The sequence below is a fragment of the Globicephala melas genome, chromosome 2, assembly GCF_963455315.2.
Source record: "Globicephala melas chromosome 2, mGloMel1.2, whole genome shotgun sequence".
NCBI classification, from domain to species: domain Eukaryota; kingdom Metazoa; phylum Chordata; class Mammalia; order Artiodactyla; family Delphinidae; genus Globicephala; species Globicephala melas.
In genome coordinates, this window is record NC_083315.2 from 177,981,439 (window position 1) to 178,007,287 (window position 25,849).

The window sequence follows — 25,849 nt, forward strand, 5'->3', positions numbered from 1 at the left end:
CAGGCTTCGGGGAAGGGTTAGGGTTAAGGTTCGGGCTAGGGTTAGGGTTACGGGACGGGGAGGGTTTAGGGTCCAGGTGAGGGTACGACAACGCTCTAGGGGGAGCGTACGTGTGAGGGCGCGGGTTAGTGTCAGCGTACGGGTTATGATTAGGGGACGGCTGAGGGTCAGGCTTCGGGGAAGGGTTAGGGTTAGGGTTCGGGCTAGGGTTAGGGTTAGGGGACGGGGACGGTTCAGGGTCCAGGTGAGGGTACGACAACGCTCTAGGGGGAGCGTACGTGTGAGGGCGCGGGTTAGTGTCAGCGTACGGGTTAGGATTAGGGGACGGCTGAGTGTCAGGCTTCGGGGAAGGGTTAGGGTTAGGGTTCGGGCTAGAGATAGGGTTAGGGGACGGGGAGGGTTTAGGGTCCAGGTGAGGGTACGACAACGCTCTAGGGGGAGCGTACGTGTGAGGGCGCGGGTTAGTGTCAGGGTACGGGTTAGGATTAGGGGACAGCTGAGGGTCAGGCTTCGGGGAAGGGTTAGGGTTAAGGTTCGGGCTAGGGTTAGGGTTACGGGACGGGGAGGGTTTAGGGTCCAGGTGAGGGTACGACAACGCTCTAGGGGGAGCGTACGTGTGAGGGCGCGGGTTAGTGTCAGCGTACGGATTATGATTAGGGGACGGCTGAGGGTCAGGCTTCGGGGAAGGGTTAGGGTTAGGGTTCGGGCTAGGGTTAGGGGTAGGGGACGGGGACGGTTCAGGGTCCAGGTGAGGGTACGACAACGCTCTAGGGGGAGCGTACGTGTGAGGGCGTGGGTTAGTGTCAGCGTACGGGTTAGGATTAGGGGACGGCTGAGGGTCAGGCTTCGGGGAAGGGTTAGTGTTAGGGTTCGGGCTAGGGTTAGGGTTAGGGGACGGGGACGGTTCAGGGTCCAGGTGAGGGTACGACAACGCTCTAGGGGGAGCGTACGTGTGAGGGCGCGGGTTAGTGTCAGCGTACGGGTTAGGATTAGGGGACGGCTGAGGGTCAGGCTTCGGGGAAGGGTTAGGGTTAGGGTTCGGGCTAGGGTTAGGGTTAGGGGACGGGGACGGTTTAGGGTCCAGGTGAGGGTACGACAACGCTTTAGGGGGAGCGTACGTGTGAGGGCGTGGGTTAGTGTCAGCGTACGGGTTAGGATTAGGGGACGGGTGAGGGTCAGGCTTCGGGGAAGGGTTAGGGTTAGGGTTCGGGCTAGGGTTAGGGTTAGGGGACGGGGACGGTTTAGGGTCCAGGTGAGCGTACGACAACGCTCTAGGGGGAGCGTACGTGTGAGGGCGCGGGTTAGTGTCAGCGTACGGATTAGAATTAGGGGACGGCTGAGGGTCAGGCTTCGGGGAAGGGTTAGGGTTAGGGTTCGGGCTAGGGTTAGGGTTAGGGGACGGGGACGGTTTAGGGTCCAGGTGAGGGTACGACAACGCTCTAGGGGGAGCGTTCGTGTGAGGGCACGGGTTAGTGTCAGCGTACGGGTTAGGATTAGGGGACGGCTGAGGGTCAGGCTTCGGAGAAGGGTTAGGGTTAGGGTTCGGGCTAGGGTTAGGGTTAGGGGACGGGGACGGTTCAGGGTCCAGGTGAGGGTACGACAACGCTCTAGGGGGAGCGTACGTGTGAGGGCGCGGGTTAGTGTCAGCGTACGGGTTAGGATTAGGGGACGGCTGAGGGTCAGGCTTCGGGGAAGGGTTAGGGTTAGGGTTCGGGCTAGGGTTAGGGTTAGGGGACGGGGACGGTTTAGGGTCCAGGTGAGGGTACGACAACGCTCTAGGGGGAGCGTACGTGTGAGGGCGCGGGTTAATGTCAGCGTACGGGTTAGGATTAGGGGACGGCTGAGGGTCAGGCTTCGGGGAAGGGTTAGGGTTAGATTTCGGGCTAGGGTTAGGGTTAGGGGATGGGGACGGTTCAGGGTCCAGGTGAGGGTACGACAACGCTCTAGGGGGAGCGTACGTGTGAGGGCGTGGGTTAGTGTCAGCGTACGGATTAGGATTAGGGGACGGCTGAGGGTCAGGCTTCGGGGAAGGGTTAGGGTTAGGGTTCGGGCTAGGGTTAGGGTTAGGGGACGGGGACGGTTCAGGGTCCAGGTGAGGGTACGACAACGATCTAGGGGGAGCGTACGTGTGAGGGCGTGGGTTAGTGTCAGCGTACGGGTTAGGATTAGGGGACGGCTGAGGGTCAGGCTTCGGGGAAGGGTTAGGGTTAGGGTTCGGGCTAGAGATAGGGTTAGGGAACGGGGAGGGTTTAGGGTCCAGGTGAGGGTACGACAACGCTCTAGGGGGAGCGTACGTGTGAGGGCGCGGGTTAGTGTCAGGGTACGGGTTAGGATTAGGGGACAGCTGAGGGTCAGGCTTCGGGGAAGGGTTAGGGTTAAGGTTCGGGCTAGGGTTAGGGTTACGGGACGGGGAGGGTTTAGGGTCCAGGTGAGGGTACGACAACGCTCTAGGGGGAGCGTACGTGTGAGGGCGCGGGTTAGTGTCAGCGTACGGGTTATGATTAGGGGACGGCTGAGGGTCAGGCTTCGGGGAAGGGTTAGGGTTAGGGTTCGGGCTAGGGTTAGGGTTAGGGGACGGGGACGGTTCAGGGTCCAGGTGAGGGTACGACAACGCTCTAGGGGGAGCGTACGTGTGAGGGCGCGGGTTAGTGTCAGCGTACGGGTTAGGATTAGGGGACGGCTGAGTGTCAGGCTTCGGGGAAGGGTTAGGGTTAGGGTTCGGGCTAGAGATAGGGTTAGGGGACGGGGAGGGTTTAGGGTCCAGGTGAGGGTACGACAACGCTCTAGGGGGAGCGTACGTGTGAGGGCGCGGGTTAGTGTCAGGGTACGGGTTAGGATTAGGGGACAGCTGAGGGTCAGGCTTCGGGGAAGGGTTAGGGTTAAGGTTCGGGCTAGGGTTAGGGTTACGGGACGGGGAGGGTTTAGGGTCCAGGTGAGGGTACGACAACGCTCTAGGGGGAGCGTACGTGTGAGGGCGCGGGTTAGTGTCAGCGTACGGATTATGATTAGGGGACGGCTGAGGGTCAGGCTTCGGGGAAGGGTTAGGGTTAGGGTTCGGGCTAGGGTTAGGGTTAGGGGACGGGGACGGTTCAGGGTCCAGGTGAGGGTACGACAACGCTCTAGGGGGAGCGTACGTGTGAGGGCGTGGGTTAGTGTCAGCGTACGGGTTAGGATTAGGGGACGGCTGAGGGTCAGGCTTCGGGGAAGGGTTAGTGTTAGGGTTCGGGCTAGGGTTAGGGTTAGGGGACGGGGACGGTTCAGGGTCCAGGTGAGGGTACGACAACGCTCTAGGGGGAGCGTACGTGTGAGGGCGCGGGTTAGTGTCAGCGTACGGGTTAGGATTAGGGGACGGCTGAGGGTCAGGCTTCGGGGAAGGGTTAGGGTTAGGGTTCGGGCTAGGGTTAGGGTTAGGGGACGGGGACGGTTTAGGGTCCAGGTGAGGGTACGACAACGCTTTAGGGGGAGCGTACGTGTGAGGGCGTGGGTTAGTGTCAGCGTACGGGTTAGGATTAGGGGACGGGTGAGGGTCAGGCTTCGGGGAAGGGTTAGGGTTAGGGTTCGGGCTAGGGTTAGGGTTAGGGGACGGGGACGGTTTAGGGTCCAGGTGAGCGTACGACAACGCTCTAGGGGGAGCGTACGTGTGAGGGCGCGGGTTAGTGTCAGCATACGGATTAGGATTAGGGGACGGCTGAGGGTCAGGCTTCGGGGAAGGGTTAGGGTTAGGGTTCGGGCTAGGGTTAGGGTTAGGGGACGGGGACGGTTTAGGGTCCAGGTGAGGGTACGACAACGCTCTAGGGGGAGCGTTCGTGTGAGGGCACGGGTTAGTGTCAGCGTACGGGTTAGGATTAGGGGACGGCTGAGGGTCAGGCTTCGGAGAAGGGTTAGGGTTAGGGTTCGGGCTAGGGTTAGGGTTAGGGGACGGGGACGGTTCAGGGTCCAGGTGAGGGTACGACAACGCTCTAGGGGGAGCGTACGTGTGAGGGCGCGGGTTAGTGTCAGCGTACGGGTTAGGATTAGGGGACGGCTGAGGGTCAGGCTTCGGGGAAGGGTTAGGGTTAGTGTTTGGGCTAGGGTTAGGGTTAGGGGACGGGGACGGTTCAGGGTCGAGGTGAGGGTACGACAACGCTCTAGGGGGAGCGTACGTGTGAGGGCGCGGGTTAGTGTCAGCGTACGGGTTAGGATTAGGGGACGGCTGAGGGTCAGGATTCGGGGAAGGGTTAGGGTTAGGGTTCGGGGTAGGGTTAGGGTTAGGGGACGGGGACGGTTTAGGGTCCAGGTGAGGGTACGACAACGCTCTAGGGGGAGCGTACGTGTGAGGGCGCGGGTTAGTGTCAGCGTACGGGTTAGGATTAGGGGACGGCTGAGGGTCAGGCTTCGGGGAAGGGTTAGGGTTAAAGTTCGGGCTAGGGTTAGGGTTAGGGTACGGGGAGGGTTTAGGGTCCAGGTTAGGGTACGACAACGCTCTAGGGGGAGCGTACGTGTGAGGGCGCGGGTTAGTGTCAGCGTACGGGTTAGGATTAGGGGACGGCTGAGGGTCAGGCTTCCGGGAAGGGTTAGGGTTAGGGTTCGGGCTAGGGTTAGGGTTAGGGGACGGGGACGGTTCAGGGTCCAGGTGAGGGTACGACAACGCTCTAGGGGGAGCGTACGTGTGAGGGCGCGGGTTAGTGTCAGCGTACGGGTTAGGATTAGGGGACGGCTGAGGGTCAGGCTTCGGGGAAGGGTTAGGGTTAGGGTTCGGGCTAGGTTTAGGGTTAGGGGACGGGGACGGTTCAGGGTCCAGGTGAGTGTACGACAACGCTCTAGGGGGAGCGAACGTGTGAGGGCGCGGGTTAGTGTCAGCGTACGGGTTAGGATTAGGGGACGGGTGAGGGTCAGGCTTCGGGGAAGGGTTAGGGTTAGGGTTCGGGCTAGGGTTAGGGTTAGGGGAAGGGGATGGTTCAGGGTCCAGGTGAGGGTACGACAACGCTCTAGGGGGAGCGTACGTGTGAGGGCGCGGGTTAGTGTCAGCATACGGGTTAGGATTAGGGGACGGCTGAGGGTCAGGCTTCGGGGAAGGGTTAGGGTTAGGGTTCGGGCTAGGGTTAGGGTTAGGGGACGGGGACGGTTTAGGGTCCAGGTGAGGGTACGACAACGCTCTAGGGGGAGCATACGTGTGAGGGCGTGGGTTAGTGTCAGCGTACGGGTTAGGATTAGGGGACGGCTGAGGGTCAGGCTTCGGGGAAGGGTTAGGGTTAGGGTTCGGGCTAGGGTTAGGGTTAGGGGACGGGGACGGTTCAGGGTCCAGGTGAGGGCACGACAACGCTCTAGGGGGAGCGTACGTGTGAGGGCGCGGGTTAGTGTCAGCGTACGGGTTAGGATTAGGGGACGGGTGAGGGTCAGGCTTTGGGGAAGGTTTAGGGTTAGGGTTCGGGCTAGGGTTAGGGTTAGGGGACGGGGACGGTTCAGGGTCCAGGTGAGGGTACGACAACGCTCTAGGGGGAGCGTACGTGTGAGGGCGTGGGTTAGTGTCAGCGTACGGGTTAGGATTAGGGGACGGCTGAGGGTCAGGCTTCGGGGAAGGGTTAGGGTTAGGGTTCGGGCTAGGGTTAGGGTTAGGGGACGGGGACGGTTCAGGGTCCAGGTGAGGGTACGACAACGCTCTAGGGGGAGCGTACGTGTGAGGGCGCGGGTTAGTGTCAGCGTACGGGTTAGGATTAGGGGACGGCTGAGGGTCAGGCTTCGGGGAAGTGTTAGGGTTAGGGTACGGGCTAGGGTTAGGGTTAGGGGACGGGGACGGTTTAGGGTCCAGGTGAGGGTACGACAACGCTCTAGGGGGAGCGTACGTGTGAGGGCGCGGGTTAGTGTCAGCGTACGGGTTAGGATTAGGGAACGGCTGAGGGTCAGGCTTCGGGGAAGGGTTAGGGTTAGGGTTCGGGCTTGGGTTAGCGTTAGGGGACGGGGACGGTTCAGGGTCCAGGTGAGGGTATGACAACACTCTAGGGGGAGCGTAAGTGTGAGGGCGCGGGTTAGTGTCAGCGTACGGGTTAGGATTAGGGGACGGCTGAGGGTCAGGCTTCGGGGAAGGGTTAGGGTTAGGGTTCGGGCTAGGGTTAGGGTTAGGGGACGGGGACGGTTCAGGGTCCAGGTGAGGGTACGACAACGCTCTAGGGAGAGCGTACGTGTGAGGGCGCGGGTAAGTGTCAGCGTACAGGTTAGGATTAGGGGACGGCTGAGGGTCAGGCTTCGGGGAAGGGTTAGGGTTAGGGTTCGGGCTAGGGTTAGGGTTAGGGGACGGGGACGGTTTAGGGTCCAGGTGAGGGTACGACAACGCTCTAGTGGGAGCGTACGTGTGAGGGCGCGGGTTAATGTCAGCGTACGGGTTAGGATTAGGGGACGGCTGAGGGTCAGGCTTCGGGGAAGGGTTAGGGTTAGATTTCGGGCTAGGGTTAGGGTTAGGGGATGGGGATGGTTCAGGGTCCAGGTGAGGGTACGACAACGCTCTAGGGGGAGCGTACGTGTGAGGGCGCGGGTTAGTGTCAGCGTACGGGTTAGGATTAGGGGACGGCTGAGGGTCAGGCTTCGGGGAAGGGTTAGGATTAGGGTTCGGGCTAGGGTTAGGGTTAGGGGACGGGGACGGTTCAGGGTCCAGGTGAGGGTACAACAACGCTCTAGGGGGAGCGTACGTGTGAGGGCGCGGGTAAGTGTCAGCGTAAGGGTTAGGATTAGGGGACGGCTGAGGGTCAGGCTTCGGGGAAGGGTTAGGGTTAGGGTTCGGGCTAGGGTTAGGGTTAAGGGACGGGGAGGGTTTAGGGTCCAGGTGAGGGTACGACAACGCTCTAGGGGGAGCGTACGTGTGAGGGCACGGGTTAGTGTCAGCGTACGGGTTAGGATTAGGGGACGGGTGAGGGTCAGGCTTCGGGGAAGGGTTAGGGTTAGGGTTCGGGCTAGGGTTAGGTTTAGGGGACGGGGACGGTTTAGAGTCCAGGTGAGGGTACGACAACGCTCTAGGGGGAGCGTACGTGTGAGGGCGCGGGTTAGTGTCAGCGTACGGGTTAGGATTAGGGGACGGTTGAGGGTCAGGCTTCCGGGAAGGATTAGGGTTAGGGTTTGGGCTAGGGTTAGGGTTAGGGGATGGGGACGGTTCAGGGTCCAGGTGAGGGTACGACAACGCTCTAGGGGGAGCGTACGTGTGAGGGCGCGGGTTAGTGTCAGCGTACGGGTTAGGATTAGGGGACGGGTGAGGGTCAGGCTTCGGGGAAGGGTTAGGGTTAGGGTTCGGGCTAGGGTTAGGTTTAGGGGACGGGGACGGTTTAGAGTCCAGGTGAGGGTACGACAACGCTCTAGGGGGAGCGTACGTGTGAGGGCGCGGGTTAGTGTCAGCGTACGGGTTAGGATTAGGGGACGGCTGAGGGTCAGGCTTCGGGGAAGGGTTAGGGTTAGTGTTTGGGCTAGGGTTAGGGTTAGGGGACGGGGACGGTTCAGGGTCGAGGTGAGGGTACAACAACGCTCTAGGGGGAGTGTACGTGTGAGGGCGCGGGTTAGTGTCAGCGTACGGGTTAGGATTAGGGTACGGCTGAGGGTCAGGATTCGGGGAAGGGTTAGGGTTAGGGTTCGGGCTAGGGTTAGGGTTAGGGGACGGGGACGGTTTAGGGTCCAGGTGAGGGTACGACAACGCTCTAGGGGGAGCGTACGTGTGAGGGCGCGGGTTAGTGTCAGCGTACGGGTTAGGATTAGGGGACGGCTGAGGGTCAGGCTTCGGGGAAGGGTTAGGGTTAAAGTTCGGGCTAGGGTTAGGGTTAGGGTACGGGGAGGGTTTAGGGTCCAGGTTAGGGTACGACAACGCTCTAGGGGGAACGTACGTGTGAGGGCGCGGGTTAGTGTCAGCGTACGGGTTAGGATTAGGGGACGGCTGAGGGTCAGGCTTCCGGGAAGGGTTAGGGTTAGGGTTCGGGCTAGGGTTAGGGTTAGGGGACGGGGACGGTTCAGGGTCCAGGTGAGGGTACGACAACGCTCTAGGGGGAGCGTACGTGTGAGGGCGCGGGTTAGTGTCAGCGTACGGGTTAGGATTAGGGGACGGCTGAGGGTCAGGCTTCGGGGAAGGGTTAGGGTTAGGGTTCGGGCTAGGTTTAGGGTTAGGGGACGGGGACGGTTCAGGGTCCAGGTGAGTGTACGACAACGCTCTAGGGGGAGCGTACGTGTGAGGGCGCGGGTTAGTGTCAGCGTACGGGTTAGGATTAGGGGACGGCTGAGGGTCAGGCTTCGGGGAAGGGTTAGGGTTAGGGTTCGGGCTAGGGTTAGGGTTAGGGGAAGGGGATGGTTCAGGGTCCAGGTGAGGGTACGACAACGCTCTAGGGGGAGCGTACATGTGAGGGCGCGGGTTAGTGTCAGCATACGGGTTAGGATTAGGGGACGGCTGAGGGTCAGGCTTCGGGGAAGGGTTAGGGTTAGGGTTCGGGCTAGGGTTAGGGTTAGGGGACGGGGACGGTTTAGGGTCCAGGTGAGGGTACGACAACGCTCTAGGGGGAGAATACGTGTGAGGGCGTGGGTTAGTGTCAGCGTACGGGTTAGGATTAGGGGACGGCTGAGGGTCAGGCTTCGGGGAAGGGTTAGGGTTAGGGTTCGGGCTAGGGTTAGGGTTAGGGGACGGGGACGGTTCAGGGTCCAGGTGAGGGCACGACAACGCTCTAGGGGGAGCGTACGTGTGAGGGCGCGGGTTAGTGTCAGCGTACGGGTTAGGATTAGGGGACGGGTGAGGGTCAGGCTTTGGGGAAGGTTTAGGGTTAGAGTTCGGGCTAGGGTTAGGGTTAGGGGACGGGGACGGTTCAGGGTCCAGGTGAGGGTACGACAACGCTCTAGGGGGAGCGTACGTGTGAGGGCATGGGTTAGTGTCAGCGTACGGGTTAGGATTAGGGGACGGCTGAGGGTCAGGCTTAGGGGAAGGGTTAGGGTTAGGGTTCGGGCTAGGGTTAGGGTTAGGGGACGGGGACGGTTCAGGGTCCAGGTGAGGGTACGACAACGCTCTAGGGGGAGCGTACGTGTGAGGGCGCGGGTTAGTGTCAGCGTACGGGTTAGGATTAGGGGACGGCTGAGGGTCAGGCTTCGGGGAAGTGTTAGGGTTAGGGTACGGGCTAGGGTTAGGGTTAGGGGACGGGGACGGTTTAGGGTCCAGGTGAGGGTACGACAACGCTCTAGGGGGAGAATACGTGTGAGGGCGTGGGTTAGTGTCAGCGTACGGGTTAGGATTAGGGGACGGCTGAGGGTCAGGCTTCGGGGAAGGGTTAGGGTTAGGGTTCGGGCTAGGGTTAGGGTTAGGGGACGGGGACGGTTCAGGGTCCAGGTGAGGGCACGACAACGCTCTAGGGGGAGCGTACGTGTGAGGGCGCGGGTTAGTGTCAGCGTACGGGTTAGGATTAGGGGACGGGTGAGGGTCAGGCTTTGGGGAAGGTTTAGGGTTAGGGTTCGGGCTAGGGTTAGGGTTAGGGGACGGGGACGGTTCAGGGTCCAGGTGAGGGTACGACAACGCTCTAGGGGGAGCGTACGTGTGAGGGCGTGGGTTAGTGTCAGCGTACGGGTTAGGATTAGGGGACGGCTGAGGGTCAGGCTTCGGGGAAGGGTTAGGGTTAGGGTTCGGGCTAGGGTTAGGGTTAGGGGACGGGGACGGTTCAGGGTCCAGGTGAGGGCACGACAACGCTCTAGGGGGAGCGTACGTGTGAGGGCGCGGGTTAGTGTCAGCGTACGGGTTAGGATTAGGGGACGGGTGAGGGTCAGGCTTTGGGGAAGGTTTAGGGTTAGGGTTCGGGCTAGGGTTAGGGTTAGGGGACGGGGACGGTTCAGGGTCCAGGTGAGGGTACGACAACGCTCTAGGGGGAGCGTACGTGTGAGGGCGTGGGTTAGTGTCAGCGTACGGGTTAGGATTAGGGGACGGCTGAGGGTCAGGCTTCGGGGAAGGGTTAGGGTTAGGGTTCGGGCTAGGGTTAGGGTTAGGGGACGGGGACGGTTCAGGGTCCAGGTGAGGGTACGACAACGCTCTAGGGGGAGCGTACGTGTGAGGGCGCGGGTTAGTGTCAGCGTACGGGTTAGGATTAGGGGACGGCTGAGGGTCAGGCTTCGGGGAAGTGTTAGGGTTAGGGTATGGGCTAGGGTTAGGGTTAGGGGACGGGGACGGTTTAGGGTCCAGGTGAGGGTACGACAACGCTCTAGGGGGAGCGTACGTGTGAGGGCGCGGGTTAGTGTCAGCGTACGGGTTAGGATTAGGGGACGGCTGAGGGTCAGGCTTCGGGGAAGGGTTAGGGTTAGGGTTCGGGCTAGGGTTAGCGTTAGGGGACGGGGACGGTTCAGGGTCCAGGTGAGGGTATGACAACACTCTAGGGGGAGCGTAAGTGTGAGGGCGCGGGTTAGTGTCAGCGTACGGGTTAGGATTAGGGGACGGCTGAGGGTCAGGCTTCGGGGAAGGGTTAGGGTTAGGGTTCGGGCTAGGGTTAGGGTTAGGGGACGGGGACGGTTCAGGGTCCAGGTGAGGGTACGACAACGCTCTAGGGAGAGCGTACGTGTGAGGGCGCGGGTAAGTGTCAGCATACGGGTTAGGATTAGGGGACGGCTGAGGGTCAGGCTTCGGGGAAGGGTTAGGGTTAGGGTTCGGGCTAGGGTTAGGGTTAGGGGACGGGGACGGTTTAGGGTCCAGGTGAGGGTACGACAACGCTCTAGGGGGAGCGTACGTGTGAGGGCGCGGGTTAATGTCAGCGTACGGGTTAGGATTAGGGGACGGCTGAGGGTCAGGCTTCGGGGAAGGGTTAGGGTTAGATTTCGGGCTAGGGTTAGGGTTAGGGGATGGGGACGGTTCAGGATCCAGGTGAGGGTACGACAACGCTCTAGGGGGAGCGTACGTGTGAGGGCGCGGGTTAGTGTCAGCGTACGGGTTAGGATTAGGGGACGGCTGAGGGTCAGGCTTCGGGGAAGGGTTAGGGTTAGGGTTCGGGCTAGGGTTAGGGTTAGGGGACGGGGACGGTTCAGGGTCCAGGTGAGGGTACAACAACGCTCTAGGGGGAGCGTACGTGTGAGGGCGCGGGTTAGTGTCAGCGTACGGGTTAGGATTAGGGGACGGCTGAGGGTCAGGCTTCGGGGAAGGGTTAGGGTTAGGGTTCGGGCTAGGGTAAGCGTTAGGGGACGGGGACGGTTCAGGGTCCAGGTGAGGGTATGACAACGCTCTAGGGGGAGCGTACGTGTGAGGGCGCGGGTAAGTGTCAGCGTAAGGGTTAGGATTAGGGGACGGCTGAGTGTCAGGCTTCGGGGAAGGGTTAGGGTTAGGGTTCGGGCTAGGGTTAGGGTTAGGGGACGGGGAGGGTTTAGGGTCCAGGTGAGGGTACGACAACGCTCTAGGGGGAGCGTACGTGTGAGGGCACGGGTTAGTGTCAGCGTACGGGTTAGGATTAGGGGACGGGTGAGGGTCAGGCTTCGGGGAAGGGTTAGGGTTAGGGTTCGGGCTAGGGTTAGGTTTAGGGGACGGGGACGGTTTAGAGTCCAGGTGAGGGTACGACAACGCTCTAGGGGGAGCGTACGTGTGAGGGCGCGGGTTAGTGTCAGCGTACGGGTTAGGGTTAGGGGACGGCTGAGTGTCAGGCTTCGGGGAAGGGTTAGGGTTAGGGTTTGGGCTAGGGTTAGGGTTAGGGGACGGGGACGGTTCAGGGTCCAGGTGAGGGTACGACAACGCTCTAGGGGGAGCGTACGTGTGAGGGCGCGGGTTAGTGTCAGCGTACGGGTTAGGATTAGGGGACAGCTGAGGGTCAGGCTTCGGGGAAGGGTTAGGGTTAGGGTTCGGGCAAGGGTTAGGGTTAGGGGACGGGGACGGTTTAGGGTCCAGGTGAGGGTACGACAACGCTCTAGGGGGAGCGTACGTGTGAGGGCGCGGGTTAGTGTCAGCGTACGGGTTAGGATTAGGGGACGGCTGAGGGTCAGGCTTCGGGGAAGGGTTAGGGTTAGGGTTCGGGCTAGGGTTAGGGTTAGGGGACGGTGACGGTTTAGGGCCCAGGTGAGGGTACGACAACGCTCTAGGGGGAGCGTACGTGTGAGGGCGCGGGTTAGGGTCAGCGTACGGGTTAGGATTAGGGGACGGCTGAGTGTCAGGCTTCGGGGAAGGGTTAGGGTTAGGGTTCGGGCTAGGGTTAGGGTTAGGGGACGGGGACGGTTTAGGGTCCAGGTGAGGGTACGACCACGCTCTAGGGGGAGCGTACGTGTGAGGGCGCGGGTTAGTGTCAGCGTACGGGTTAGGATTAGGGGACGGCTGAGGGTCAGGCTTCGGGGAAGGGTTAGGGTTAGGGTTCGGGCTAGGGTTAGGGGACGGGGACGGTTTAGGCTCCAGGTGAGGGTACGACAATGCTCTAGGGGGAGCGTACGTGTGAGGGCGCGGGTTAGTGTCAGCGTACGGGTTAGGATTAGGGGACGGCTGAGGGTCAGGCTTCGGGGAAGGGTTAGGGTTAGGGTTCGGGCTAGAGATAGGGTTAGGGGACGGGGAGGGTTTAGGGTCAAGGTGAGGGTACGACAACGCTCTAGGGGGAGCGTACGTGTGAGGGCGCGGGTTAGTGTCAGCGTACGGGTTAGGATTAGGGGACAGCTGAGGGTCAGGCTTCGGGGAAGGGTTAGGGTTAGGGTTCGGGCTAGGGTTAGGGTTAGGGGACGGGGACGGTTCAGGGTCCAGGTGAGGGTACGACAACGCTCTAGGGGGAGCGTACGTGTGAGGGCGCGGGTTAGTGTCAGCGTACGGGTTAGGATTAGGGGACGGCTGAGGGTCAGGCTTCGGGGAAGGGTTAGGGTTAGGGTTCGGGCTAGGGTTAGGGTTAGGGGACGGGGACGGTTTAGGGTCCAGGTGAGGGTACGACAACGCTCTAGGGGGAGCGTACGTGTGAGGGCGCGGGTTAGTGTCAGCGTACGGGTTAGGATTAGGGGACGGCTGAGGGTCAGGCTTCGGGGAAGGGTTAGGGTTAGGGTTCGGGCTAGGTTTAGGGTTAGGGGACGGGGACGGTTCAGGGTCCAGGTGAGGGTACGACAATGCTCTAGGGGGAGCGTACGTGTGAGGGCGCGGGTTAGTGTCAGCGTACGGGTTAGGATTAGGGGACGGCTGAGGGTCAGGCTTCGGGGAAGGGTTAGGGTTAGGGTTCGGGCTAGAGATAGGGTTAGGGGACGGGGACGGTTTAGGGTCCAGGTGAGGGTACGACAACGCTCTAGGGGGAGCGTACGTGTGAGGGCGCGGGTTAATGTCAGCGTACGGGTTAGGATTAGGGGACGGCTGAGGGTCAGGCTTCGGGGAAGGGTTAGGGTTAGATTTCGGGCTAGGGTTAGGGTTAGGGGATGGGGATGGTTCAGGGTCCAGGTGAGGGTACGACAACGCTCTAGGGGGAGCGTACGTGTGAGGGCGCGGGTTAGTGTCAGCGTACGGGTTAGGATTATGGGACGGCTGAGGGTCAGGCTTCGGGGAAGGGTTAGGGTTAGGGTTCGGGCTAGGGTTAGGGTTAGGGGACGGGGACGGTTCAGGGTCCAGGTGAGGGTACAACAACGCTCTAGGGGGAGCGTACGTGTGAGGGCGCGGGTAAGTGTCAGCGTAAGGGTTAGGATTAGGGGACGGCTGAGGGTCAGGCTTCGGGGAAGGGTTAGGGTTAGGGTTCGGGCTAGGGTTAGGGTTAGGGGACGGGGAGGGTTTAGGGTCCAGGTGAGGGTACGACAACGCTCTAGGGGGAGCGTACGTGTGAGGGCACGGGTTAGTGTCAGCGTACGGGTTAGGATTAGGGGACGGGTGAGGGTCAGGCTTCGGGGAAGGGTTAGGGTTAGGGTTCGGGCTAGGGTTAGGTTTAGGGGACGGGGACGGTTTAGAGTCCAGGTGAGGGTACGACAACGCTCTAGGGGGAGCGTACGTGTGAGGGCGCGGGTTAGTGTCAGCGTACGGGTTAGGATTAGGGGACGGCTGAGGGTCAGGCTTCCGGGAAGGGTTAGGGTTAGGGTTTGGGCTAGGGTTAGGGTTAGGGGATGGGGACGGTTCAGGGTCCAGGTGAGGGTACGACAACGCTCTAGGGGGAGCGTACGTGTGAGGGCGCGGGTTAGTGTCAGCGTACGGGTTAGGATTAGGGGACGGGTGAGGGTCAGGCTTCGGGGAAGGGTTAGGGTTAGGGTTCGGGCTAGGTTTAGGGTTAGGGGACGGGGACGGTTCAGGGTCCAGGTGAGTGTACGACAACGCTCTAGGGGGAGCGAACGTGTGAGGGCGCGGGTTAGTGTCAGCGTACGGGTTAGGATTAGGGGACGGGTGAGGATCAGGCTTCGGGGAAGGGTTAGGGTTAGGGTTCGGGCTAGGGTTAGGGTTAGGGGAAGGGGATGGTTCAGGGTCCAGGTGAGGGTACGACAACGCTCTAGGGGGAGCGTACATGTGAGGGCGCGGGTTAGTGTCAGCGTACGGGTTAGGATTAGGGGACGGCTGAGGGTCAGGCTTCGGGGAAGGGTTAGGGTTAGGGTTCGGGCTAGGGTTAGGGTTAGGGGACGGGGACGGTTCAGGGTCCAGGTGAGGGCACGACAACGCTCTAGGGGGAGCGTACGTGTGAGGGCGCGGGTTAGTGTCAGCGTACGGGTTAGGATTAGGGGACGGGTGAGGGTCAGGCTTTGGGGAAGGTTTAGGGTTAGGGTTCGGGCTAGGGTTAGGGTTAGGGGACGGGGACGGTTCAGGGTCCAGGTGAGGGTACGACAACGCTCTAGGGGGAGCGTACGTGTGAGGGCGTGGGTTAGTGTCAGCGTACGGGTTAGGATTAGGGGACGGCTGAGGGTCAGGCTTCGGGGAAGGGTTAGGGTTAGGGTTCGGGCTAGGGTTAGGGTTAGGGGACGGGGACGGTTCAGGGTCCAGGTGAGGGCACGACAACGCTCTAGGGGGAGCGTACGTGTGAGGGCGCGGGTTAGTGTCAGCGTACGGGTTAGGATTAGGGGACGGGTGAGGGTCAGGCTTTGGGGAAGGTTTAGGGTTAGGGTTCGGGCTAGGGTTAGGGTTAGGGGACGGGGACGGTTCAGGGTCCAGGTGAGGGTACGACAACGCTCTAGGGGGAGCGTACGTGTGAGGGCGTGGGTTAGTGTCAGCGTACGGGTTAGGATTAGGGGACGGCTGAGGGTCAGGCTTCGGGGAAGGGTTAGGGTTAGGGTTCGGGCTAGGGTTAGGGTTAGGGGACGGGGACGGTTCAGGGTCCAGGTGAGGGTACGACAACGCTCTAGGGGGAGCGTACGTGTGAGGGCGCGGGTTAGTGTCAGCGTACGGGTTAGGATTAGGGGACGGCTGAGGGTCAGGCTTCGGGGAAGTGTTAGGGTTAGGGTACGGGCTAGGGTTAGGGTTAGGGGACGGGGACGGTTTAGGGTCCAGGTGAGGGTACGACAACGCTCTAGGGGGAGCGTACGTGTGAGGGCGCGGGTTAGTGTCAGCGTACGGGTTAGGATTAGGGGACGGCTGAGGGTCAGGCTTCGGGGAAGGGTTAGGGTTAGGGTTCAGGCTAGGGTTAGCGTTAGGGGACGGGGACGGTTCAGGGTCCAGGTGAGGGTATGACAACACTCTAGGGGGAGCGTAAGTGTGAGGGCGCGGGTTAGTGTCAGCGTATGGGTTAGGATTAGGGGACGGCTGAGGGTCAGGCTTCGGGGAAGGGTTAGGGTTAGGGTTCGGGCTAGGGTTAGGGTTAGGGGACGGGGACGGTTCAGGGTCCAGGTGAGGGTACGACAACGCTCTAGGGAGAGCGTACGTGTGAGGGCGCGGGTAAGTGTCAGCATACGGGTTAGGATTAGGGGACGGCTGAGGGTCAGGCTTCGGGGAAGGGTTAGGGTTAGGGTTCGGGCTAGGGTTAGGGTTAGGGGACGGGGACGGTTTAGGGTCCAGGTGAGGGTACGACAACGCTCTAGGGGGAGCGTACGTGTGAGGGCGAGGGTTAATGTCAGCGTACGGGTTAGGATTAGGGGACGGCTGAGGGTCAGGCTTCGGGGAAGGGTTAGGGTTAGATTTCGGGCTAGGGTTAGGGTTAGGGGATGGGGACGGTTCAGGATCCAGGTGAGGGTACGACAACGCTCTAGGGGGAGCGTACGTGTGAGGGCGCGGGTTAGTGTCAGCGTACGGGTTAGGATTAGGGGACGGCTGAGGGTCAGGCTTCGGGGAAGGGTTAGGGTTAGGGTTCGGGCTAGGGTTAGGGTTAGGGGACGGGGACGGTTCAGGGTCCAGGTGAGGGTACGACAACGCTCTAGGGAGAGCGTACGTGTGAGGGCGCGGGTAAGTGTCAGCGTACGGGTTAGGATTAGGGGACGGCTGAGGGTCAGGCTTCGGGGAAGGGTTAGGGTTAGGGTTCGGGCTAGGGTTAGGGTTAGGGGACGGGGACGGTTTAGGGTCCAGGTGAGGGTACGACAACGCTCTAGGGGGAGCGTACGTGTGAGGGCGCGGGTTAATGTCAGCGTACGGGTTAGGATTAGGGGACGGCTGAGGGTCAGGCTTCGGGGAAGGGTTAGGGTTAGATTTCGGGCTAGGGTTAGGGTTAGGGGATGGGGACGGTTCAGGATCCAGGTGAGGGTACGACAACGCTCTAGGGGGAGCGTACGTGTGAGGGCGCGGGTTAGTGTCAGCGTACGGGTTAGGATTAGGGGACGGCTGAGGGTCAGGCTTCGGGGAAGGGTTAGGGTTAGGGTTCGGGCTAGGGTTAGGGTTAGGGGACGGGGACGGTTCAGGGTCCAGGTGAGGGTACAACAACGCTCTAGGGGGAGCGTACGTGTGAGGGCGCGGGTAAGTGTCAGCGTAAGGGTTAGGATTAGGGGACGGCTGAGGGTCAGGCTTCGGGGAAGGGTTAGGGTTAGGGTTCGGGCTAGGGTTAGGGTTAGGGGACGGGGAGGGTTTAGGGTCCAGGTGAGGGTACGACAACGCTCTAGGGGGAGCGTACGTGTGAGGGCACGGGTTAGTGTCAGCGTACGGGTTAGGATTAGGGGACGGGTGAGGGTCAGGCTTCGGGGAAGGGTTAGGGTTAGGGTTCGGGCTAGGGTTAGGTTTAGGGGACGGGGACGGTTTAGAGTCCAGGTGAGGGTACGACAACGCTCTAGGGGGAGCGTACGTGTGAGGGCGCGGGTTAGTGTCAGCGTACGGGTTAGGGTTAGGGGACGGCTGAGTGTCAGGCTACGGGGAAGGGTTAGGGTTAGGGTTTGGGCTAGGGTTAGGGTTAGGGGACGGGGACGGTTCAGGGTCCAGGTGAGGGTACGACAACGCTCTAGGGGGAGCATACGTGTGAGGGCGCGGGTTAGTGTCAGCGTACGGGTTAGGATTAGGGGACGGCTGAGTGTCAGGCTTCGGGGAAGGGTTAGGGTTAGGGTTCGGGCAAGGGTTAGGGTTAGGGGACGGGGACGGTTTAGGGTCCAGGTGAGGGTACGACAACGCTCTAGGGGGAGCGTACGTGTGAGGGCGCGGGTTAGTGTCAGCGTACGGGTTAGGATTAGGGGACGGCTGAGGGTCAGGCTTCGGGGAAGGGTTAGGGTTAGGGTTCGGGCTAGGGTTAGGGTTAGGGGACGGGGACGGTTTAGGTTCCAGGTGAGGGTACGACAACGCTCTAGGGGGAGCGTACGTGTGAGGGCGCGGGTTAGGGTCAGCGTACGGGTTAGGATTAGGGGACGGCTGAGGGTCAGGCTTCGGGGAAGGGTTAGGGTTAGGGTTCGGGCTAGGGTTAGGGTTAGGGGACGGGGACGGTTTAGGGTCCAGGTGAGGGTACGACAACGCTCTAGGGGGAGCGTACGTGTGAGGGCGCGGGTTAATGTCAGCGTACGGGTTAGGATTAGGGGACGGCTGAGGGTCAGGCTTCGGGGAAGGGTTAGGGTTAGATTTCGGGCTAGGGTTAGGGTTAGGGGATGGGGACGGTTCAGGGTCCAGGTGAGGGTACGACAACGCTCTAGGGGGAGCGTACGTGTGAGGGCGCGGGTTAGTGTCAGCGTACGGGTTAGGATTAGGGGACGGCTGAGGGTCAGGCTTCGGGGAAGGGTTAGGGTTAGGGTTCGGGCTAGGGTTAGGGTTAGGGGACGGGGACGGTTCAGGGTCCAGGTGAGGGTACAACAACGCTCTAGGGGGAGCGTACGTGTGAGGGCGCGGGTAAGTGTCAGCGTAAGGGTTAGGATTAGGGGACGGCTGAGGGTCAGGCTTCGGGGAAGGGTTAGGGTTAGGGTTCGGGCTAGGGTTAGGGTTAGTGGACGGGGAGGGTTTAGGGTCCAGGTGAGGGTACGACAACGCTCTAGGGGGAGCGTACGTGTGAGGGCACGGGTTAGTGTCAGCGTACGGGTTAGGATTAGGGGACGGGTGAGGGTCAGGCTTCGGGGAAGGGTTAGGGTTAGGGTTCGGGCTAGGGTTAGGTTTAGGGGACGGGGACGGTTTAGAGTCCAGGTGAGGGTACGACAACGCTCTAGGGGGAGCGTACGTGTGAGGGCGCGGGTTAGTGTCAGCGTACGGGTTAGGGTTAGGGGACGGCTGAGTGTCAGGCTTCGGGGAAGGGTTAGGGTTAGGGTTTGGGCTAGGGTTAGGGTTAGGGGACGGGGACGGTTCAGGGTCCAGGTGAGGGTACGACAACGCTCTAGGGGGAGCGTACGTGTGAGGGCGCGGGTTAGTGTCAGCGTACGGGTTAGGATTAGGGGACGGCTGAGGGTCAGGCTTCGGGGAAGGGTTAGGGTTAGGGTTCGGGCAAGGGTTAGGGTTAGGGGACGGGGACGGTTTAGGGTCCAGGTGAGGGTACGACAACGCTCTAGGGGGAGCGTACGTGTGAGGGCGCGGGTTAGTGTCAGCGTACGGGTTAGGATTAGGGGACGGCTGAGGGTCAGGCTTCGGGGAAGGGTTAGGGTTAGGGTTCTGGCTAGGGTTAGGGTTAGGGGACGGGGACGGTTTAGGGTCCAGGTGAGGGTACGACAACGCTCTAGGGGGAGCGTACGTGTGAGGGCGCGGGTTAGGGTCAGCGTACGGGTTAGGATTAGGGGACGGCTGAGGGTCAGGCTTCGGGGAAGGGTTAGGGTTAGGGTTCGGGCTAGGGTTAGGGTTAGGGGACGGGGACGGTTTAGGGTCCAGGTGAGGGTACGACAACGCTCTAGGGGGAGCGTACGTGTGAGGGCGCGGGTTAGTGTCAGCGTACGGGTTAGGATTAGGGGACGGCTGAGGGTCAGGCTTCGGGGAAGGGTTAGGGTTAGGGTTCGGGCTAGGGTTAGGGGACGGGGACGGTTTAGGGTCCAGGTGAGGGTACGACAATGCTCTAGGGGGAGCGTACGTGTGAGGGCGCGGGTTAGTGTCAGCGTACGGGTTAGGATTAGGGGACGGCTGAGGGTCAGGCTTCGGGGAAGGGTTAGGGTTAGGGTTCGGGCTAGAGATAGGGTTAGGGGACGGGGAGGGTTTAGGGTCAAGGTGAGGGTACGACAACGCTCTAGGGGGAGCGTACGTGTGAGGGCGCGGGTTAGTGTCAGGGTACGGGTTAGGATTAGGGGACAGCTGAGGGTCAGGCTTCGGGGAAGGGTTAGGGTTAGGGTTCGGGCTAGGGTTAGGGTTAGGGGACGGGGACGGTTCAGGGTCCAGGTGAGGGTACGACAACGCTCTAGGGGGAGCGTACGTGTGAGGGCGCGGGTTAGTGTCAGCGTACGGGTTAGGATTAGGGGACGGCTGAGGGTCAGGCTTCGGGGAAGGGTTAGGGTTAGGGTTCGGGCTAGGGTTAGGGTTAGGGGACGGGGACGGTTTAGGGTCCAGGTGAGGGTACGACAACGCTCTAGGGGGAGCGTACGTGTGAGGGCGCGGGTTAGTGTCAGCGTACGGGTTAGGATTAGGGGACGGCTGAGGGTCAGGCTTCGGGGAAGGGTTAGGGTTAGGGTTCGGGCTAGGGTTAGGGTTAGGGGACGGGGACGGTTCAGGGTCCAGGTGAGGGTACGACAATGCTCTAGGGGGAGCGTACGTGTGAGGGCGCGGGTTAGTGTCAGCGTACGGGTTAGGATTAGGGGACGGCTGAGGGTCAGGCTTCGGGGAAGGGTTAGGGTTAGATTTCGGGCTAGGGTTAGGGTTAGGGGATGGGGACGGTTCAGGATCCAGGTGAGGGTACGACAACGCTCTAGGGGGAGCGTACGTGTGAGGGCGCGGGTTAGTGTCAGCGTACGGGTTAGGATTAGGGGACGGCTGAGGGTCAGGCTTCGGGGAAGGGTTAGGGTTAGGGTTCGGGCTAGGGTTAGGGTTAGGGGACGGGGACGGTTCAGGGTCCAGGTGAGGGTACAACAACGCTCTAGGGGGAGCGTACGTGTGAGGGCGCGGGTTAGTGTCAGCGTACGGGTTAGGATTAGGGGACGGCTGAGGGTCAGGCTTCGGGGAAGGGTTAGGGTTAGGGTTCGGGCTAGGGTAAGCGTTAGGGGACGGGGACGGTTCAGGGTCCAGGTGAGGGTATGACAACGCTCTAGGGGGAGCGTACGTGTGAGGGCGCGGGTAAGTGTCAGCGTAAGGGTTAGGATTAGGGGACGGCTGAGTGTCAGGCTTCGGGGAAGGGTTAGGGTTAGGGTTCGGGCTAGGGTTAGGGTTAGGGGACGGGGAGGGTTTAGGGTCCAGGTGAGGGTACGACAACGCTCTAGGGGGAGCGTACGTGTGAGGGCACGGGTTAGTGTCAGCGTACGGGTTAGGATTAGGGGACGGGTGAGGGTCAGGCTTCGGGGAAGGGTTAGGTTTAGGGTTCGGGCTAGGGTTAGGTTTAGGGGACGGGGACGGTTTAGAGTCCAGGTGAGGGTACGACAACGCTCTAGGGGGAGCGTACGTGTGAGGGCGCGGGTTAGTGTCAGCGTACGGGTTAGGGTTAGGGGACGGCTGAGTGTCAGGCTTCGGGGAAGGGTTAGGGTTAGGGTTTGGGCTAGGGTTAGGGTTAGGGGACGGGGACGGTTCAGGGTCCAGGTGAGGGTACGACAACGCTCTAGGGGGAGCGTACGTGTGAGGGCGCGGGTTAGTGTCAGCGTACGGGTTAGGATTAGGGGACGGCTGAGGGTCAGGCTTCGGGGAAGGGTTAGGGTTAGGGTTCGGGCAAGGGTTAGGGTTAGGGGACGGGGACGGTTTAGGGTCCAGGTGAGGGTACGACAACGCTCTAGGGGGAGCGTACGTGTGAGGGCGCGGGTTAGTGTCAGCGTACGGGTTAGGATTAGGGGACGGCTGAGGGTCAGGCTTCGGGGAAGGGTTAGGGTTAGGGTTCGGGCTAGGGTTAGGGTTAGGGGACGGGGACGGTTTAGGGTCCAGGTGAGGGTACGACAACGCTCTAGGGGGAGCGTACGTGTGAGGGCGCGGGTTAGGGTCAGCGTACGGGTTAGGATTAGGGGACGGCTGAGGGTCAGGCTTCGGGGAAGGGTTAGGGTTAGGGTTCGGGCTAGGGTTAGGGTTAGGGGACGGGGACGGTTTAGGGTCCAGGTGAGGGTACGACAACGCTCTAGGGGGAGCGTACGTGTGAGGGCGCGGGTTAGTGTCAGCGTACGGGTTAGGATTAGGGGACGGCTGAGGGTCAGGCTTCGGGGAAGGGTTAGGGTTAGGGTTCGGGCTAGGGTTAGGGGACGGGGACGGTTTAGGCTCCAGGTGAGGGTACGACAATGCTCTAGGGGGAGCGTACGTGTGAGGGCGCGGGTTAGTGTCAGCGTACGGGTTAGGATTAGGGGACGGCTGAGGGTCAGGCTTCGGGGAAGGGTTAGGGTTAGGGTTCGGGCTAGAGATAGGGTTAGGGGACGGGGAGGGTTTAGGGTCAAGGTGAGGGTACGACAACGCTCTAGGGGGAGCGTACGTGTGAGGGCGCGGGTTAGTGTCAGGGTACGGGTTAGGATTAGGGGACAGCTGAGGGTCAGGCTTCGGGGAAGGGTTAGGGTTAGGGTTCGGGCTAGGGTTAGGGTTAGGGGACGGGGACGGTTCAGGGTCCAGGTGAGGGTACGACAACGCTCTAGGGGGAGCGTACGTGTGAGGGCGCGGGTTAGTGTCAGCGTACCGGTTAGGATTAGGGGACGGCTGAGTGTCAGGCTTCGGGGAAGGGTTAGGGTTAGGGTTCGGGCTAGGGTTAGGGTTAGGGGACGGGGACGGTTTAGGGTCCAGGTGAGGGTACGACAACGCTCTAGGGGGAGCGTACGTGTGAGGGCGCGGGTTAGTGTCAGCGTACGGGTTAGGGTTAGGGGACGGCTGAGTGTCAGGCTTCGGGGAAGGGTTAGGGTTAGGGTTTGGGCTAGGGTTAGGGTTAGGGGACGGGGACGGTTCAGGGTCCAGGTGAGGGTACGACAACGCTCTAGGGGGAGCGTACGTGTGAGGGCGCGGGTTAGTGTCAGCGTACGGGTTAGGATTAGGGGACGGCTGAGGGTCAGGCTTCGGGGAAGGGTTAGGGTTAGGGTTCGGGCAAGGGTTAGGGTTAGGGGACGGGGACGGTTTAGGGTCCAGGTGAGGGTACGACAACGCTCTAGGGGGAGCGTACGTGTGAGGGCGCGGGTTAGTGTCAGCGTACGGGTTAGGATTAGGGGACGGCTGAGGGTCAGGCTTCGGGGAAGGGTTAGGGTTAGGGTTCTGGCTAGGGTTAGGGTTAGGGGACGGGGACGGTTTAGGGTCCAGGTGAGGGTACGACAACGCTCTAGGGGGAGCGTACGTGTGAGGGCGCGGGTTAGGGTCAGCGTACGGGTTAGGATTAGGGGACGGCTGAGGGTCAGGCTTCGGGGAAGGGTTAGGGTTAGGGTTCGGGCTAGGGTTAGGGTTAGGGGACGGGGACGGTTTAGGGTCCAGGTGAGGGTACGACAACGCTCTAGGGGGAGCGTACGTGTGAGGGCGCGGGTTAGTGTCAGCGTACGGGTTAGGATTAGGGGACGGCTGAGGGTCAGGCTTCGGGGAAGGGTTAGGGTTAGGGTTCGGGCTAGGGTTAGGGGACGGGGACGGTTTAGGGTCCAGGTGAGGGTACGACAATGCTCTAGGGGGAGCGTACGTGTGAGGGCGCGGGTTAGTGTCAGCGTACGGGTTAGGATTAGGGGACGGCTGAGGGTCAGGCTTCGGGGAAGGGTTAGGGTTAGGGTTCGGGCTAGAGATAGGGTTAGGGGACGGGGAGGGTTTAGGGTCAAGGTGAGGGTACGACAACGCTCTAGGGGGAGCGTACGTGTGAGGGCGCGGGTTAGTGTCAGGGTACGGGTTAGGATTAGGGGACAGCTGAGGGTCAGGCTTCGGGGAAGGGTTAGGGTTAGGGTTCGGGCTAGGGTTAGGGTTAGGGGACGGGGACGGTTCAGGGTCCAGGTGAGGGTACGACAACGCTCTAGGGGGAGCGTACGTGTGAGGGCGCGGGTTAGTGTCAGCGTACGGGTTAGGATTAGGGGACGGCTGAGGGTCAGGTTTCGGGGAAGGGTTAGGGTTAGGGTTCGGGCTAGGGTTAAGGTTAGGGGACGGGGACGGTTTAGGGTCCAGGTGAGGGTACGACAACGCTCTAGGGGGAGCGTACGTGTGAGGGCGCGGGTTAGTGTCAGCGTACGGGTTAGGATTAGGGGACGGCTGAGGGTCAGGCTTCGGGGAAGGGTTAGGGTTAGGGTTCGGTCTAGGGTTAGGGTTAGGGGACGGGGACGGTTCAGGGTCCAGGTGAGGGTACGACAACGCTCTAGGGGGAGCGTACGTGTGAGGGCGCGGTTTAGTGTCAGCGTACGGGTTAGGATTAGGGGACGGCTGAGGGTCAGGCTTCGGGGAAGGGTTAGGGTTAGGGTTCGGGCTAGGGTTAGGGTTCGGGATCGGGGACGGTTCAGGGTCCAGGTGAGGGTACGACAACGCTCTAGGGGGAGCGTACGTGTGAGGGCGCGGGTTAGTGTCAGCGTACGGGTTAGGATTAGGGGACGGCTGAGGGTCAGGCTTCGGGGAAGGGTTAGGGTTAGGGTTCGGGCTAGGGTTAGCGTTAGGGGACGGGGACGGTTCAGGGTCCAGGTGAGGGTACGACAACGCTCTAGGGGGAGCGTACGTGTGAGGGCGCGGGTTAGTGTCAGCGTACGGGTTAGGATTAGGGGACGGCTGAGGGTCAGGCTTCGGGGAAGGGTTAGGGTTAGTGTTCGGGCTAGGGTTAGGGTTAGGGGACGGGGACGGTTCAGGGTCCAGGTGAGGGTACGACAACGCTCTAGGGGGAGCGTACGTGTGAGGGCGCGGGTTAGTGTCAGCGTACGGGTTAGGATTAGGGGACGGCTGAGTGTCAGGCTTCGGGGAAGGGTTAGGGTTTGGGTTCGGGCTAGGGTTAGGTTTAGGGGACGGGGACGGTTTAGGGTCCAGGTGAGTGCACGACAATGCTCTAGGGGGAGCGTACGTGTGAGGGCGCGGGTTAGTGTCAGCGTACGGGTTAGGATTAGGGGACGGCTGAGGGTCAGGCTTCGGGGAAGGGTTAGGGTTAGGGTTCGGGCTAGGATTAGTTAGGGGACGGGGACGGTTTAGGGTCTAGGTGAGGGTACGACAACGCTCTAGGGGGAGCGTACGTGTGAGGGCGCGGGTAAGTGTCAGCGTACGGGTTAGGATTAGGGGACGGCTGAGGGTCAGGCTTCGGGGAAGGGTTAGGGTTAGGGTTCGGGCTAGGGTTAGGGTTAGGGGACGGGGACGGTTTAGGGTCCAGGTGAGGGTACGACAACGCTCTAGGGGGAGCGTACGTGTGAGGGCGCGGGTTAGTGTCAGCGTACGGGTTAGGATTAGGGGACGGCTGAGGGTCAGGCTTCGGGGAAGGGTTAGGGTTAGGGTTCGGGCTAGGGTTAGGGTTAGGGGACGGGGACGGTTCAGGGTCCAGGTGAGGGTACGACAACGCTCTAGGGGGAGCGTACGTGTGAGGGCGCGGGTTAGTGTCAGCGTACGGGTTAGGATTAGGGGACGGCTGAGGGTCAGGCTTCGGGGAAGGGTTAGGGTTAGGGTTCGGGCTAGGGTTAGGGTTAGGGGACGGGGACGGTTCAGGGTCCAGGTGAGGGTACGACAACGCTCTAGGGGGAGCGTACGTGTGAGGGCGCGGGTTAGTGTCAGCGTACGGGTTAGGATTAGGGGACGGCTGAGGGTCAGGCTTCGGGGAAGGGTTAGGGTTAGGGTTCGGGCTAGGGTTAGGGTTAGGGGACGGGGACGGTTTAGGGTTCAGGTGAGGGTACGACAACGCTCTAGGGGGAGCGTACGTGTGAGGACGTGGTTTAGTGTCAGCGTACGGGTTAGGATTAGGGGACGGCTGAGGCTCAGGCTTCTGGGAAGGGTTAGGGTTAGGGTTCGGGCTAGGGTTAGGGTTAGGGGACGGGGACGGTTCAGGGTCCAAGTGAGGGTACGACAACGCTCTAGGGGGAGCGTACGTGTGAGGGCGCGGGTTAGTGTCAGCGTACGGGTTAGGATTAGGGGACGGCTGAGGGTCAGGCTTCGGGGAAGGGTTAGGGTTAGGGTTCGGGCTAGGGTTAGGGTTAGGGGACGGGGACGGTTCAGGGTCCAGGTGAGGGTACGACAACGCTCTAGGGGGAGCGTACGTGTGAGGGCGCGGGTTAGTGTCAGCGTACGGGTTAGGATTAGGGGACGGCTGAGGGTCAGGCTTCGGGGAAGGGTTAGGGTTAGGGTTCGGGCTTGGGTTAGGGTTAGGGGACGGGGACGGTTTAGGGTCCAGGTGAGGGTACGACAACGCTCTAGGGGGAGCGTACGTGTGAGGGCGCGGGTTAGTGTCAGCGTACGGGTTAGGATTAGGGGACGGCTGAGGGTCAGGCTTCGGGGAAGGGTTAGGGTTAGGGTTCGGGCTAGGGTTAGGGTTAGGGGACGGGGACGGTTCAGGGTCCAGGTGAGGGTACGACAACGCTCTAGGGGGAGCGTACGTGTGAGGGCGCGGGTTAGTGTCAGCGTACGGGTTAGGATTAGGGGACGGCTGAGGGTCAG